We start from the raw sequence: 16904 nt of genomic DNA, 5'->3' as shown, positions 1-16904 counted from the left end.
GCAGAGGCGTAAGGGGAATGGAGACTTGATGTGATTTGGTTTGGTTTCTGCTGACAAAAGAAGAGATGTGGGTGAGCCTGGTGAACGCGGTGAGATGCAGGCTGTTCCGCACCGTCATTGACACAGCGGACTGTGTTGTTGAAACGTGGGCTGAGGGGCCATGGCAGAACCACAGAGTCACACACTGTGATGCTCCCGTGGGCTCATCATTTGCCACCAATGACAGACTTGCTGGACAAACGCTTCTTGAGGAAGGCGCTGGAGATTCCCAGCCCCTGTTATACAGCGACCTGGGGCAGATGATAATTATGAGGGGTGAAAGGGTAGGTCCCCTGCTGACATGTATCTAAGTCAGGGTTGGGGGAAGAAATTACTCTGACTCGCAAAACCAAGTAAGCCCAGATAAGGTGAAGTTTATCGAAACAGTGTTGGTTATTTTGCAAAACTCTGTAACTCCTTGTCGCTTTCTTAAGAATAAAAATGATTATAGTTTAAAAAAATGCAGCAAAATCCAAGTCTTAGCTTGTTTTCTTAATTTCATCACATTAATGTTTGTTTTGATTTCAAATCAGAACTGGTAGTTCCTGTCCTCTCATATTCATTACACTCCTTTCCTCTGCTCCACTCTCTGCTACCATTTTCCTGGTTGAAGACTATTATTTGTATTTTTTATTTAAATCTATCCTATACTTACTTAATTTTAACAATTATTTTGATCTTGTCCTCTTTGCATAGCCACTTTCTCCTTCCTGGTTCAGTTATTATAAGAAAAACTTTCTCTGCTTACAAAAGTCCATTTTCCAGACTGATGTTACATTTGATCTAAAAACATTTGAAGAAGAATTTTCTTTGCCAATCTCTGTCCTCACTCTTCACCTTGTGGCTGTTCACCCAGGTGCTACAGAGGGATGCCTGCTTCCCCGCTTGAGGTGCAGGTTCCACAGCCACTGTGCGTCTCTCAGAAATCTTGAGTGTCTTTCACATCCAGTGTCCTTACCACTATAGTCCACTTTAAAAAAACTTCTTATTTCCTTAGGGTTTGATTTCTTTTGAAACAAGACCTGCATGTACAGGACAAGCCTATTCTTATTTAGCTTCCCACTTAATTTAGGTGTAAGGATTATGATCACACGCTCCAAATATATTTTTGATGACCACTTGCTCTATGACTTAATCACTATTTACAACCAGTGAATCTTTTGTAGGTTCAGTGATGGTTTTGTGGAGGAATTTGTCATCTGTCATATTGCGAATTATAGGCCTGGGGCCCCTTGTGATCATGACAGATTATTCTCTGGTCCGTTACTCTGCAGTTAGTTTCCCCATGGCAGCATGGTTCTTACTGGGATTTATCTCTTTTAATATTAGTTCCCTCCCTTCATATCCAGCTGTGATCCTGAGTGCTTCACAGCTGACTCTGAGCTGCAGCACTAAAAAGCCTCTTTTAACTTTCTGAGTTTGATTTAAACAGCCTATAGCATCACCCATGTGATGCTCAGGCACTATTTTTATCTTCCTTTCTACCAGTCCTGAACAGCCCAGTATTTTAATACCAGGGATGACTTATTCTACCATAGTTGCTTGCATGATAGCTGGTTTACATCCCGTAATAGCTGCTCACAGCACTTTCCTACCGATATCTGGAAGGTGGTTACAGAGGTAATGGAGCCAGAGCCTTCTCAGCCATGGCAGGCAACAGAAGCAGGGGCAGTGGCACAAGCTGAACGGAAGGAATGACTTCTGCCGGGAGTGTAATGCAGCACTGGAGCAGGGGCCTGGAGGGGTTTGATTCCGGAGACAAATTACTAGTGGCTTACTGCCCTGCGGAACAAGGTCTGCCACAGCTGCTGGAGCCCCCCTGAAGCAGCAACCCACCGCCCGCCCCACAGCCAAGCACAGGCTGCAGACCCCCCCTCAGCACCTCTGCAGAGCCGGCTCGCAGGCAGCTTGGGCTCCGCTGGAGCGGGCAGGGGACGGGGGAGGGGGGAGCCCTGCAGACATACTGCTGCTTTTGCCTGGGGGCACCAGTTGCACACATGCTCGTGCTCTGCTTCGCCAGCTGGCGGGAAGATGTGGGCCCCTCCAAGAGCGTGGAAATAACAGGTAGGGCAGGGGGAGCAGGGATAAGTGCATCCCGGACTGAAGGGGGATGCAGGGACACGCAGGGTGTGCTGGTAGGTGTGCGATACGACCCTGGTGAAGCAGCGGGAGCACTGGCCAGAGTGGCTGGCCACGTCTGACAGCTCCGGGCATAGTTCAGAAGGAAGAATTAACATTCTTTGTGAGGCTTTTCCCAGGACTGAAGTGGTGAGTGAGGATGGGATTGGGATGCAAGGGGTAGCTCTGCATCAAGGACCTGTGCCTGGCCAGCACAAGGGGTGCCTCGGGCTGGGTGCCAGAGGTTGTACTGGAAGAACCGTGGCCGGGGGCTCTCCTGGTTCCCTGCAAGTGCGCCTGCATGTGAGGGCGAGCTGGGCTACTGCACGGCTAGCAGGGCTGTGAAGACAGGAACAGACTGGCAGAGAAGGAGCCATTTTCTCTCCGTGTATCTGAAAAACAGGGAAAAACAGAGTAATTAAAATACCATCCAAGCTCGTCCCTTTCCACACTCACTGCTTGTTTTTTCCCCTGTGATGTTTTTCCCACGAAGCCACGGCTGACCTGGCAGCTGGTGGTGGCAGCTCATGCCACAGCAGAGCCACCGGCTGCTCTGCAGTTGAAGAAGGTTTTGCAGGGAAAACAACAACAACAACAACAAACCAGCTTCAACCTCCAAGTCTTTCACAAAGAGCCCATCTCTGTGAGCGCCCACCTTATGGCACCAGGTAGGTGCCAGGGGCAGAGGGGCGAGTTCCTCATCCTGCCCAGACCTCCTCCCTCCTCCCCTCCCCTCCATGGGGACCAGAACCTCTGAGTCACACCACATCTGCCTGCTTGTCCACGCTTTCCTTCTGGTGTCCTCTCACATCCATCCTCTCCATCTTCCCCTTCCCTTCCCCTTCCACTTCCTCAGCTCTTCTTTCACTCCCTGAAGCTTTTGGAGAGCAAGTATCTCATTTCCTTCAGGGGAAAAGAGATTTTATGACTGAAAGTGGAGCAACAGCTTGTATGACATGGGCTGGACCCCACTGGGCAGGCACAAGAAAACAGCCATGCCCCCAGGAGCTGGACACCCACCTGGGCTTGATGTTCTGCTGGAGACCGATGCTTCTCGAGAACTACAGCCCAAAATCCTTCCCCAGGGTCCTCACTGTCTTTGCTGATGGGAGACGGCTCCTGCATCTCCTCCTGACCCAGCAGAGAAACGCCAGCGATACTGCAGTGTAACAAGTTACAACACATCCGTCCAGCCAGTATAACTGGCCCTGGGTCTGTGTGACTTCAGTGCACATGTCGTGTCCCATTTTGTGGCCGACAGGCAGCGGGTTGCTGGGGGGGCTGGTTTTACTGTCACAATTCACACAGCTGCCCCGGCCAGCCTAACATCACCCACCCTCCTCTTCCCCTGCAGAGCACACGGGGTCAAGACTGGCAGGGGGTTGCGTTGCTGCCATCATTTCCATCGTTGTGCTCTTCACTGGGCTCAGGAGAAGAGCAGGTAGGGAAGAGCGGAGCCACCTTGCCTGTGGTGAGATGCAGCCAGGAGCATCACCATCTGTCCAGCACCCCTGCTCAGGAGTGATGGGGGTCAGGATGTCCCAGCATCCCGGATGGAGCGGTGGGGAGCAGATGACTTGGAGGGTCATTTCTGGAGGAAGGCAGCAGGAGATGATGTTTTGCACCTCCTTGGTCTTTCTGCACCTTCTTTTTTTTCCCCCCTCTCTCCTTTTCAGCTAAACCAAAGCCTGAGCGACTTCTCAGGGCTTCAGAACAGAAGAAACCCTTGTGCTACCCACCTGCAGTCTCCCACCTCTTGCCACCCTGCTCAGGAGAGTCAGCCCTCCCCAAATGCCAACAGAGAAAAGGTCAGTGGGGGGGGTGCAGGGCTGTCCAGGGGGCTGGGTGACCGTTCAGAGGTGGGTGCACGGGGAAGGACAGCTGCGTCTTGGCAGGGCAGCAATGGCCCCAGCTCTTTGCTGGGATGCTGCACTACAGGCAACAGCACACGTTTTCAGAAATGCCTCTTCTCCCGTTTCAGGGAAAACTAAATGTGTATAGAAGAGTGCTTGTATTAGACATGTATGAGCGTATACAGATAGATGTCTGTAGGTGGACGTGTTGTAAGTAGGAATACTACATTTACACATGTATGTATCTGTAGATGTATACAGGTACATTTGGTTAATGCCTCTGAGGCAGGTGTGTATGTAAGATCTTTATGTACATATGTGTTTTAACTGTGAAGTTGGGCGAATATGTAGGCAAAAGTGATACCTCAAAATGGTGGAACCTCAAACAAAGAAAGTCGTGGGTTAAACTGACCACAAATCAGAAAAATATGGCTCTCCAGGAGAAAGCTACAATAAAATTTTTAGTGGAAATTTCACTGCTGCGAGTTTACAAGATGGAGATCATCTGTGGCTCTGTAGTTGTGAAAAAAGACACCGATTAAAGGCTTTTCCTGCCTAACAGGGAGTTTGAAAGCAACAACTAAAAATCATGTATATAACCAACGGGGGTGGGGAGCAGAAGGCAGGCGTGGATGTAAAGGAGGTATATGGCATACAATAAAACTGAGAGTTTATGAAGCATACAAGGTGATAAGGAGCATTCAAAATAATCTGTCTGGAAAAACTGGATTGCTGCAAGTGCTGGCAGCCCTTTGAAGGAGTTTTTTCAAAATACCTTGAAACCCAAGAAATGGTGGCAATGGCCTAGTCTCCTCCTGGGTGGATAGAGGTAAAACTCTTGACAGAGAAGAACTTTGATGGAGGCTTTTTGATACAGAGAAGACAGTTGTATACAGAAAGAAACAGAATTGTGTATTCATACTATGTGAGGATGGCAAACAAATTCCTAATCTGTTTGTGGACTAAGGAGGGTTTTAACAGCATCTCTTAAGCGTAAGTATTTTCAGATCAGTAGCCAAGAAAATTTTCATCTCAGAATGATAAAAGATTTGGCTGAGGAGGCACCTGGCCTGATGGAGTTAGGTGTTTAGACATCCTGGCATCCGAGAGAATTCCCAAGACCAGGGAAGAGCACCTTGTGCCGGTGTTCACAGAGAGAAGGTGAGAGACACCGGTGACTGTTGGATGGCTCCGTAGGAATAATCAGTAAGGTAAGAGAGTGTGAAGTTTTTACAAGTTAGCAAACAAAAGTGTCAACAACGAAAACAATGTTAATTATTTAGTATGTTTCAAAAGAAAAAAATGTTGTGAGAAACAAACCTGACCTCATTCTTTGACGAAATAATACATTCAGCTGATAAAAGCACAGGTGGAGATTTAGCAAACCAAGAAATCTGTAAATTCTGAAGGAAAAATAGTCATGTGTGTATACATCATCATTCACATTATATGGATTAATTACTAGAAGACAGACAAATGGCAAACGTTCCTTCTCCAACAAGAAGCAGCGATCACTGCTGAAAGTGTGGGCCTCTGCCAGAGCCGTGCTGTTCAATAGAGGCATCAGGAGATACAGCTGTAAGAAATGCTGTTGGCAAAACTTGCAGAGGGCGAGAGCAGTGGCTGAAGCGGAGGGAGCCCCTCAGGCCAGCATCAGCCCCGGCCAGCTGGATGCGCCCGGACAGGACAAGGCGCTGGCCAAGGCCACGGAGCCTCCTCAGGCAGGGCCACCGCCGCTGCAGGGCTGCTGGCTCCCAAGCCCCACCAGGTTGCCCGACCTGTGGGAACACCGAAGAGTGACCAGGGGCAGGGCGCAGCTGCCGGTGGAGGCACTTCGGGCTTGTACCATTTCCTCTTCATTTCTGAGGCGTTACGGGTCAATAGTCAGTCCCAGGGGCCGCTCCTGCCCGCGCACGTCCCGCAGCGAGCCGGGCAGCCGAGCCTACGGTGTGACCCCACGGCTGCTGGACGGGTGGGCTCAGCCCCACACGGGGGAACCAGCTGGGACCCAGGCACAGGAGCTCCAAGGGACCCTGGGTGCCAGGGCAGGAGGAGGTTGGTGCTGCAGAGCAGGACTCACGGAAGGTTTCGGTACTGCCTGCTGGCTTCAGGCACCCCCGGGAACGATTGGTCTGTGACAGCTGCCTCCTGGGCAGCCAGGACAAGCTGCCGAGAGCAGGAACTTCACTGGCCACCACTGGAGAAGTCACTGTCACCTGTGATTGCCAGCTCTGAGCTGGAAGTCCAGCAAAGCCTGAAGCTGCAATGCCCATCAGCAGCGCAGGCACCCACACCGGGGGGGTATTTTCTTGAAAGCTTGGAGGTGGTCCAGAGCAAAATGCCGGGACCAATTCAGAAGGTCAGAAAAACACCTTACAGGGGCACCCCGAGGCATTACTGGCCAGGTACCTCTCAGTCACACCCCAGAAAATACAGAGTATGGGGAGCACCGTAACCTGTGCAGAAAGGCACGGTGAGAGTCAGCAGCTGCAGGTCATATATAGGCACATTCAGGATCAAATAAGGCGTAACACACTCACCAGCAGGATGGTTGTCCTAGCCATCTGTCAGTGAAAGTGGTAGACTGTCTCTCAAGGTCTTCAAGTAAAGGCCAGGCTATTTTTTTCAAGCTGTTCTTTAATAATAAATTAAAAGGAAGGTTAGTGGCATCAGTCGAAAGAGACCCTGGGTGACACTCCAAGGCCTGTGTAACACCCAAAGTGAGAGCTGGTGGTTTGTCTGCCTTTTTGGCCCATAAACCGACATAAAGGAAAGAAAAATAACAGAGAGATGGAAGAAACACACCAGGGGTGGCCGCGTTCCTTGTAAGGAGAAATATACCGTGGCACTTCATTCTGTTTGATTGCCTGCTCTCCGATGCTCCCCACTAGAGCTGCTACAGGTGTCCCCGATTACTGCATCCCTGAAGGTCTCGAGGTGAATTTAAACCACAAAAATGAGTAAAACATACATCCTAAAGCAGAAAAGGTAATACTGATAAACAAAGTGACTGTGTTTAGCAACAATGTTCCTTAGATTTTAAACATAAGACACTTATTACAAAGAGGCTAAAAGGTCATCAAAGATAAACTTGATTGCATTAGAAAGACGCGGATAAATAATATTACATGTTCTGCGCCCCCGGGAGACAGCCATGCTGCCTTCCAAGGTCAAATGTGCCGTGGCCAAGTGCCACATGGCATCGGTGCCTGGCCACGTGAATTGAGAAGCAGGAATCTGGTCATTACCCGATCAGCTGCTAGGCAGACCAGCCCGCTATAGGTATGCTATGTCCACAGAAATAAATATTAATGGTTTAAACGAGTCCTTTAGGAGAAGCAGTTGATATAAGAGATAACATTCAAAACGGGTTTTATCAAGATGCAAGGTTATTTTATCAAGATGAAAGGTTAAGTTCTCTGCCCTTCAGCCAACAGAAGGTTACCTGGGGGCTGGGGCCGCATTGCATCGTGAATGTGGGCGAGCCAAGACCTCTGAGGTGGCACTGAGAGCAGCCATTTGGCAAACAAAGCCAAGCTCAAGACTATCTTTCCCACACAGGTTCCCCTTGTTGGATTATGCCTCTGCACATTCAATTTAAGCTGAAAAAATAGATCCAGCAGTCCGGCTGCATTGGCTTAGATGCACTCTGCGAACATAGCTGAAGCTCGGCTGATAGGTGCCTCAAAGAGAACGTGCATTAACTCAAAGTAAAGTATTTAGATAAACCGTGTTGGCTTCAGCCTCACAGGGTACCATAACTGCACATTCTGCAGCACTTCCAAAGCAGCTGTGGACTTGCTCCTCCCGCGCAGGCACCTCGCTCAGCCAAAGCCCTTCTCTGGAAGGTGGCAGACAGTGATGAGAGGCTACTCTCGATCGACCCTGAAGGTCAGTGTGGGCTGAGTGAAGCCCTCTCCAGCCGTGCAGCTGCTGCCTACAGGCCATTGGAATTCAGTGTTAGTGGCCCCGTTGCAAGCCACCACGGTGCGGACAGGCTTAGCACAGATTGCTTTTTAAACCGTAGAGGTGGCACTCTTGAAACATTTGAGAGTGACATCTCTGAAAATGTCAGAAGTCCTGAGAGCTGTGCTCACCCTTGCATCTAATTGCCAAGTTCATCACAGACCAGACCAGGAAAGGTCCTTCTCCTGTGCCTGGCAGCATACAGCGATGCAGCTCCCCGCAGCAGGGGACGTGGTCCTTTATAAAGCTTGTTCCCACCTTGGTACCATCCGCTCAGGCTGAGAAGCTTCAGATCCCACCTGCCACCCTCAGCCTCTTGCGGACTCCTTGTGAAGTGCCAATGCACGGGGACCATTCACAGCTAAAAGCCCCCTCCCTTAGCCCGCCGGGCAGTGACAGACAGTAAACTGCTCAAGCCAAGCATGCGACAGAAATTTCCACACTGCCCACAGACGTAATACCGAACCCTCCCACATCTCCCCCGTCTTGGTCAATGAACTGCAGGGAATCACGGCGACCCACTTGGCAGGGGTGGGCCAGGATAAAGCGTCAAGGCCAGCATTGTGCTCTCTGGCCATACACTTCCTCCAGAACAGAAGCCTGAAGCAGCGAGCTCCGTCTCAAGAGTTTGCCATCACAGCCCTGCTGGATGGGCACAGCAAGCAGCAGGTGCTCCAGGTGTACACACAGAACAGTGACTCCCACGTGGCTGCAGCTTCTTGGAAGCCCACCGACCTCAGGAAGCTCTTCCCAACAGCTGGATACCTCTTTTCGTAGGGAGTGTCATCTCAGCTATACAATGACTGCTTTTGCTCCCTAGCAGTGCTGGCAGGAACGCTGCCCCCGGGCTGCTCGCTGTTAACAGGGTATGAAATGCTGAGCAAAGCCACGTCTTCACTAGTGCTGCACGTCTGCTTGTCTCGGTAACAGCAATCTTCTGCACTGATCGCTCCCTCTGACCTGTTCTTCCTCTGGACTTCACTGACATGAGCAATGCTAAGCTACAGCGGGTAGTGAAGCTCCTGTAACATTCTGCATTCTCTCCCTCTCAAAAAGAAAAAAACCAAACCAAACCAAAACCAACCAAACAGAAAGGAGAAAGAAGAAAAGGGAAAGGAGAAAAAAAAAGAAAAAGGGAAGAGATAAAGAAGAAAGAGAAAAGGGAAAAGGATGGGGCTTTTCTGTTCCCAAAGCCTCCAGCTCTATTACAGCCACCCCTAACTTCTGTCCCCGACAAAGCATGGGATGCACACTCCCCTCCAGAGCACAATGTGTCACACTAAGCCAGTCCAGCTCCTGCCCAGTACCAAAACACACTCATTCTCCCTGGGCAGCTGAAAATTCAGCTTCTCCCAGCACACAGAATGGGTGGCTCCCATGCGTCTCCTTCAATGAGTGATGAGCAGATGCTGAAAAATGGCAGATGCCCTCTCCGAATGAAAAATTAACTGAGCTGCTCAAAAAGCCCATCTGGAGCGGAGAGGACTGATTCCAGCCTCCAGGAGCAGCAGGACTTGCCAGCAGTTCCTGGTGAGGAGAGGCAGCAGAGGAATGAAGCCCATCCCCACCTACATCCCCAGGTAGATGCAATGTCTGGTGCTGGCACAGACACAGCCCTCTGTCACTGCTGCTGGCCCCTCGCCACCAGCTGGGCCAAAGTGCCTGGACCACAACACCCGGTAGGTCCTACAGCAGGAGCCAGCCACTCTGCAGGTCCCAGCTGGCTCCGATGCTCCAGGCACTCTCATCCAAGCGCCTGCGGATCCTCGGGAGGTGGCACGACACACACCTCCCTCAGGCTGGCACTTGACAGGATGGGTCTCACAGCCTGCTGGGGATATAAGCGTCATGGTGTGCCAAAGTCAGGCCACCCTCTAGTTCCTCCAGACCCTCGTAGATTCCAGCTGTACTTACCTCTCGTCTTTTTATTCATGCAATCTTCGTCTGAAGCCCACACAAGTCCCAGAACCTCTTGCAGCACCTTCCCCTGACCAAAGTGTCCCCCTGCAGCTCTGGGAGGAGGATGTTTGACTGCAGGGGTCTTCCTGGTGATTGCACAGCCTGTTTCTATTCCCTCGTGCAGCTACTCTATGCAGAGGATCACAGGGCATCACCCACCACCTGGTACCCTCAGATGCCTTCAGGAAGCAGTGGGTACTGCTGCAGATGCTGTGCTCTGTGACCCCTCGTAAGTTTCTGGGTTATGTTTTTACCTTATCCTCTCCCCCTCTTCACTCATTCCTCACCACAAGCATTTGATTTCCCCCTGGCTTCTCCTCCTCCAGCCTCCTCCTCTCCCCTTCTCAGGGAGAGCTCAGGATGAACAAGGCAAACGTGTCCAACTTCTCATTAATACTCCTCCCGCCTTCAAACACTTCCAGGTCAGGGGCTTCCTGACGGGATGTGGTTTCTGTGGGTTAGTCACCCTGTGCAGGTTTATTTTCCATTAAGCTGTCTACTCCCCCCTTGAGCCCATGCAGAGTCTTTACAAACTGGCATCACGTTCATCACTTCCCCCTCCTCAGGTACCACGGCGGTGGTAAGCGCGGGTTACACACTGCTTGGAGCAGCTCAGCTATTTTTTCCTTCAGTTCCTTTAAGACTCTTGGACAAAAGCCACTGCTCCCAGCAAGCTGCTACTGTTCGCTTTGTCAGTGTGATCAGCCTTTTCCACCGCTGCTCCAGCTGGCGCACCCCACCCCGCTGAAGAATAGGTTCTGCACCTTGGTCTTGCCACTCAGCACTTCACACAGGTGCAGAGATGTCTGCAGTGGCCTTACCTCCCCCGTGGGGTCCTCACACAGCCCCCCCACAGATCGTCCTTCAGAACCACTGCCAGGTTCCTGACATGTTTCCAGAAAGATCTAATGTGAGTTTGGATTCCTTTTGCTAGTCGTTCCTCAGAGCTTTGTTTGACCTGACTTACAGTCTTTCTACACACAATATGCAAAAGTTTATATCCTTCTCTACTTTTCCCGCTGCAGGGAACTTCAGCTTTTGTTGATAGATGCTTTTTGTGACTGCCCTTATCCCACTGAACAATGGCTTCTGTATCCCACAGGAAAGGTGTCCACCCCACTTTTCATGAGCATGCCTGGTTAGGAAGGATGGCAGAGGGTGACAGAGGGTAAACTCAGGTGATAAAGATGAAAATATAAAAGGGGTGTCACTTTTGGACAGGGAGAATAACACAGCTGTGGTAGGCGTTGGTATAGGCCATTGATGCTGGGCAACAGGTCAAGACAACAAAGGCTGCCAAAGCAGAATGGAAAGTGGCTCAAAACCAAGAAGAGGTAGAGGACAGGGTGTCAGCAGTGCTGAAGACAGCAGGTGGGAAAGCAGGATGATGACCCTGAGCCTTGGGACATCACATTGAGAGGAGGAGTGAGAAGAGGGAACTGCAGCGTTGCCCCAACAGGCACAGCTGGCGTGGTGATGTGGCATTACAAGAGGTGGCAGGAGGGGTTAGGGATGGCAGTGAAGAGCAGGGGCACAGGATCGTATGGGACAGTAGCATTGACACGTGGTGGGTCAAAGCAACAACCGCCAGGGAAGCAGGGCAGCACTGGGCAATGCTGGTGGACAGCCACGGGGAGGTCCCATAGGTTGGGCAACGATAACACGGTGCAGCACAGGAAGGGCAGGAAAGGCAATACATCATCACTTTAAGAGGCTGTGGACTAACTTCAGCCTCCTGTGCTGCAAACTGTGCGGCATGAGTCATCTTCTGGGAGCTGAATCACTTGCCAGCACCTATTTCAGTGACTAGGCGATGCAGGCCTTCCCACCACAGCCCACCGAGGTTTGTGCGGAAGGAGAGCAGTTTCCTCTCTTTCTGAGTTCATTCATTACTGTTCTTTCCATCCAGCTCCGTCTCCTGTTTTCAATGGTACTATTTTACCATTTTCCTTTTTTTTCAAATGCTTCTGAAGTCATGGGTTTGTTTAGCATTGATTTATTTATGAATTGCTGATTTTCTGTTCTTTTATACTGTTGTACATACCTAAACCAGTCTCACTGACCTGCCCTCCCATGAAATACCATCAACATCTTAAGTCAGTATGAAAGATCAATTGCCTCCGCTGATAAACATACGCAGCCTCTATGCTGCAAATTCTTTGGGATCCTTTACTGGCAGGGGATTTGGAAGACAAAAGGCCCTAGGCTCTGGGAAGGGGACTATTCTTCAACCTACAGAAGTTTATTTCTTTAAAAAACAACCCAGAAACCCCATGTGTCTTACTTGAGGAAAACCCTGTCCTGACCCCAAAATTTACCCAGGAGTACAAACTTCTTGGTACGTGAGATGCATCTGAAACAGCTGCAGTCTTGATACAGAGTTAAAAGAAGAGGTGGCAGAACGGGACAGTGACTATAATGAAGAAATCTCACTCTTCTCGGTATCATCAGAAGCAGTCATGTGGCTTGACTAAGATTCATGTTTTGTTGGCCAACGTCTTCTGCTTAAAAGAAAGGAGAAAAGAAAAAAAAAAAAAAATACAGACATTCCAGGCCCTGCAGGGGACAAACCTCACATTCATCATAAAAACCCAGACAATGCCAAAAAACTTCTATCACCTAATCCTCAACTTGAATTTCTCAAGCTACATCTTGAAAAAAAAGTAGGTCCTTTGCCTCATGGGACTGTTCCAGAGCTTCACACCACTGCTAGCCTGAGATCTTGGGAGGGAAGACAAAGAACCTCTCAAGCTGAGGAATGGATTGAACATGTCTGAACAATTAAAAAGGAGATGGGAAAGGGGAGGGATGCCTTCTGCTCTGCTTTTTGGGAAGGGCGTGGTGGGAAGTGTTCCCTCAAGCCGTTTGGCTATGAAATCTGGGCTTACCCGTGAAAGAAATGGGATTTATAGATTAATTTATCTTCTTAAGGGCTTAATTCCCTGTGGATTCCCTTTTGGAGTGCACAGCTCTGGGCTGATACCCCAGGAAAGGGTGATCACCATCACCAGAGAAGCAACATGAAACCACCGAGGTGGACCAACTGAGCAGGGACACCCAGAGAATTGCACCAGGAGCGTCAAAATGGGGGCAAACATGAACTGGGCTGCCTAACGCCAGCCCCAGTGAAGTGCCAGGTGGGCAGCAGTGTCTGGCCGAGCTGCATGGGCACTGCGCCGCTGGGGCGGCCGTGGCCGAGCTGTCACCACCGCTGGCCGCCATGCAGCAGTGGCTGAGAAAAACTGGTCTGAGGTGGCTGCATCTGCCTCCGAGTTCCAGGGACAGGCAGGAGAGATGATGAAAGGGGTGGGAACACAAGCCTGGAGAGTCAGGTGGCTGTGATAATAGTTATATTGTTAGGGCTGGAATGAGGAAATTAAAGATTTCAGCCGCAAAGAACAGCGGGGGGGGGGGGGGGGGGGGGGGGGGCGGGCAGAGAGGGATGTGTGCAAAACCTCCATCTTGATCGCCCCACTTACTAATTACCCCTCAGGACAAAGCAGCCAGAGAAATCAGTGCTATAGCTGTGCTTGCTGCGGTTTCAGCCACACAGCCAGCTTCCAGACAGGCACCAGTCTCAGCTCAGCCCCGGTGGGCATGTGCCCGGCCGTGGGCACAGCCCAGCCTCTCGCAGCGGGACCGGGCTGAGGCTGGTGCTGCCCACCCTGCGAGCGAGCCCACGCCAGGCCCCGACCTTAGGGAATGTGCAGCGGAGGTGCAGCCTGTGGCCCGTTGTCAGCCACGGGTGGCTAGCAGCAAAGGTGGCCAGCCGCAGAGGTGGCTAGCAGCAGAGGTGGCTAGCCACGGAGGTGGCAGCTGGCTCGGTGGCAAAGCAGCGTGGCTAGCGTAGGGCAGGCTCTAGGTCTGGGATGCTCGGGCACTAAGACTGACTCAGCGCCTGCAGGAAGCAATATCCCCCATCCTGCAATACAGGCGACAGATGGGGGTGGGCTACATCTTCCAGGAGCTAATCCAGGTTTGCCAGCTGAGGCAAAGCATGAGTAGCCACTGCCCGGGCTCTCCTCCAGGCTTCGTACGTGCTGCGGCATGCAAGCATCAGCAAGAGCATCCGTCTGGGTCCGCTTGTGTTACCTTCACTCTCCTAGGAAGAGAGACCGGGTTCCCCACACACAGTTTCTAGCAGGATTTGCTCAGTCCTATGACACTGTTTTCATGAGCTTTGCCCTGTAGCCTCCCACCTTTCATGCTGAAAGCTGCTTAGGGTTTCCCCCTGCGCTCCCTTTTGCATCACCAGAACAGCTCTCTGCAGCCACTCTGTTCCTACAAGGTAAAAATGAATAAACACATTGGGAAGCAGCCTCCTTGGGGCACAAAGGAGTGGGAGGGTGTACATGGACATGCTCCTGCTGCTGCAGTACCGCTGGTTCTTTGGGACAGACACCACTGCTGCCTGGCAGCTTACATCAGTAGCCAGGGAGAAGGCATTCAGCCTTGGTTTGCAAATCCCTGATGGCTTTTTAATAACGATCCTATTTAGAGATCATCACCTCTGCCTCAAGGGAGTCCTTGAATCCTGGGTGAATAACCCCCTGCTGAAGAGCAGCAGCGATACGCAGTGTAGCCTCACCTCTACCCATCCTTACCAGCTACTAGGCTGGTGCTTCTTTGGTCACTTCAGTTAAACTTACAGCACCATCCATGCTGCTATTCCTTGGCTGTTTGCCTTGCTAGTTTTAATGCAGAAAAATATGATCAGCTGTGGCTAATCCAGAAATAAGCACTGGCTTAAAGGAAAACACAACTGCATACAGGGATATACAAAAGAACTAAAGAGAGCGAAGGTCTTTCAAGTAGTTCAAAAACAGGTACAATTTGTTACACTCAAAATCCAAAACCGGATGGGGAGAGGCTTTTCTTTCTTTCCCACCACAGTAGCAGTGTGTTGAGAAAAGTTTGTTCTATTTTGAAGTGTTGTGGGCACTAGAGATTGTTACCGCATTCCTACCTGGGCTGATAACAGACATAGCTGGTAAGGAAATATTTCAGATTTGATGCCATAAAAAATGATTCATGTTTATTCAAAGGTTGCTCAGTAGCAATGAAAAGCAATCATGCATGCAGCTTGTGAAGATCCAATACACAGAAGCACTGCCCAAAACAACAGGGTGCTCCCTGTCCCGAAAGAGAAGGACCTAGTGACAAGTGTCTGAAGGAAAAGGACCTTTCCACTGCAAAGCTCTTTGTATTGAAATTGTTGTTAGAGGCAAAGTAAATACTGTGAATCAAAACTTCCCGAAAGGATTTCTAGTGCCTGATGGAAGGTCTTTCACCCTAATGTGAGACCCAGGGATTTCAGGAGTCCATTTATCCCATAATTGCTAGGCCAGAACAGGTTGGGGGAAATAACCATCACCATCAAAACCAGCTACATTCAGGTGTGACTCACCTTGAGAGGTCAGACAGCGAATAACTATCCAGAAACTTGTGGATGGGCAAAATGTTCAGGAGACTTTTGCGGTGAGGGAAGTTTGAGGCAGGAGCATATCTAATCACCTGGATTATCAACAGGAGGCACTTTTGCAAATGGCACTAATAATCCTGCATCACCACCTTCTGTCACAGCGAAGTGTGCCTGAGGAAAATGGTACTGTTTATGCCTGACGCACTTGGTCAAATGATGGTCACTGGAGTGATCTAGCTCATCTACACACTGGGGGGAAAAATAGAACAAAAGGTGGGAAGATGTAAGTAATCATGAAAAGCTGAAGAGTTTGCAAATTCTTATATTCTGCAAACAGAGATGGAGACTGGCAGTTGACAAGGCAACAGGAGATCTGCTGTTTGTGTTGTTTCTAAAGTATTTGGGGAATCGAGCAGTAAATGTGGTTGTAGAAATGTTAAAAATGAATTTTTGGTTCCTTTGTGTCTTGGTACACAGCACTGCACTAGCCATGCAAGAAAAAAATGAACTCTATCCCAGCCAAACGCAGGACACTCTGTGAGCTGGCTGTCACCCTGCAGCACGTTTGTGTGACTGCCAGAACACTGGGACTTCCACAAAGCCATGGCCAGAGTGTGATGTGACATGGCTGAAGTGACCTGCAGCCACCTCAGGGTGACAGGTGCCCTGAGGTGTGCCGCAACGCAGGCAACACGCGGCCACCCCAGCAGCTCCCCAGCTCCCCAGCAAGGGCACGGGCGGTGGCTTGGATCACTGCCGGCACAACCACTGGAAATGGGGTCACAGCCAGCAAGCGGGGGTTTTAATTCTTCCAAAAAAACCCCAAAAGCCATTATGGAAAAGTCTTCTGAAAAATAAAACAAATATGTACCTAGATGTGCATGTGTATATAGAGATACACAGGTACATGATGTGCATCATTTATACATGTAAAAATAACACAATTCCTGCACCCACACCCTGATTATCTGCTGTTCTTGTCCAAAGCAAAGGCCAAAAGTTCTCCCAAACAACACGGTGATGGAATTTGCCAGCCATGGCAAAATGCTGCGAAAGTTGCTTTAGACTGTCATTTGGGTGCAGCAAATCAGTCTGGATGCTTGGGTTTTAATTAGCCCCCGAGTCAAAAGAAATCAAAAAACTTAAGTTGCCTTTGTCTCACACCCAGCAAATAAGGTTTCTGAACTCATTTGCAAAGATCAGCTGAAGACAGTTTAAGATGCTTTCAAATACTGTGGAAATCAGAGAACACTTAACTACCAGCGCTACCAAATTCAGCTGTAGTTGCTTTGTGGGTGCTGTTAACTTAAATGAGTATAAAATGGGTATTTTCAGGGGCAAAATCATTTTTGACATTCCAGTAAGACAGAGGCACAATTCCAGTAAGAACAGAGGTGGTTTTGGACGATGGTCCGTCAGTGTAACTGGGTAATTTCAGGAAATTACAGTAATGTGCATCAATGAAGTTACGACCATGCTCTCTGTGAAGCGGCTAGGTTATGGCTCCATAGGTAAGTGCTGGCACAGCGTAATCGTTAGTAGCTGTG

The 16904-nt window shown here is 50.0% G+C and overlaps 1 long non-coding RNA gene across 2 annotated transcripts; it reads right to left on the bottom strand.

Annotated features, from left to right (window-relative positions):
- Positions 1-5276: 5276 nt before the first annotated feature.
- LOC129736281 (uncharacterized) lies at positions 5277-10999 on the bottom strand. 2 transcript variants are annotated; one of them, XR_008732643.1, is made up of 3 exons: positions 9891-10999; positions 6551-6645; positions 5277-6466 (listed from the first exon to the last, which is right to left on the bottom strand). It is a non-coding gene; the product is annotated as an uncharacterized LOC129736281 (long non-coding RNA). The 2 variants fall into 2 exon arrangements; XR_008732642.1 differs by having other exon boundaries at positions 5277-6645.
- Between the last annotated feature and the right edge of the window lie 5905 nt (positions 11000-16904).

The sequence above is a fragment of the Falco cherrug genome, chromosome 5 (genome assembly GCF_023634085.1).
Source record: "Falco cherrug isolate bFalChe1 chromosome 5, bFalChe1.pri, whole genome shotgun sequence".
In the NCBI taxonomy this organism is placed as follows: Eukaryota; Metazoa; Chordata; class Aves; order Falconiformes; family Falconidae; genus Falco; species Falco cherrug.
Note: the sequence above shows the minus strand (reverse complement) of the source record. Positions and strands in the feature narration are given on the sequence as shown.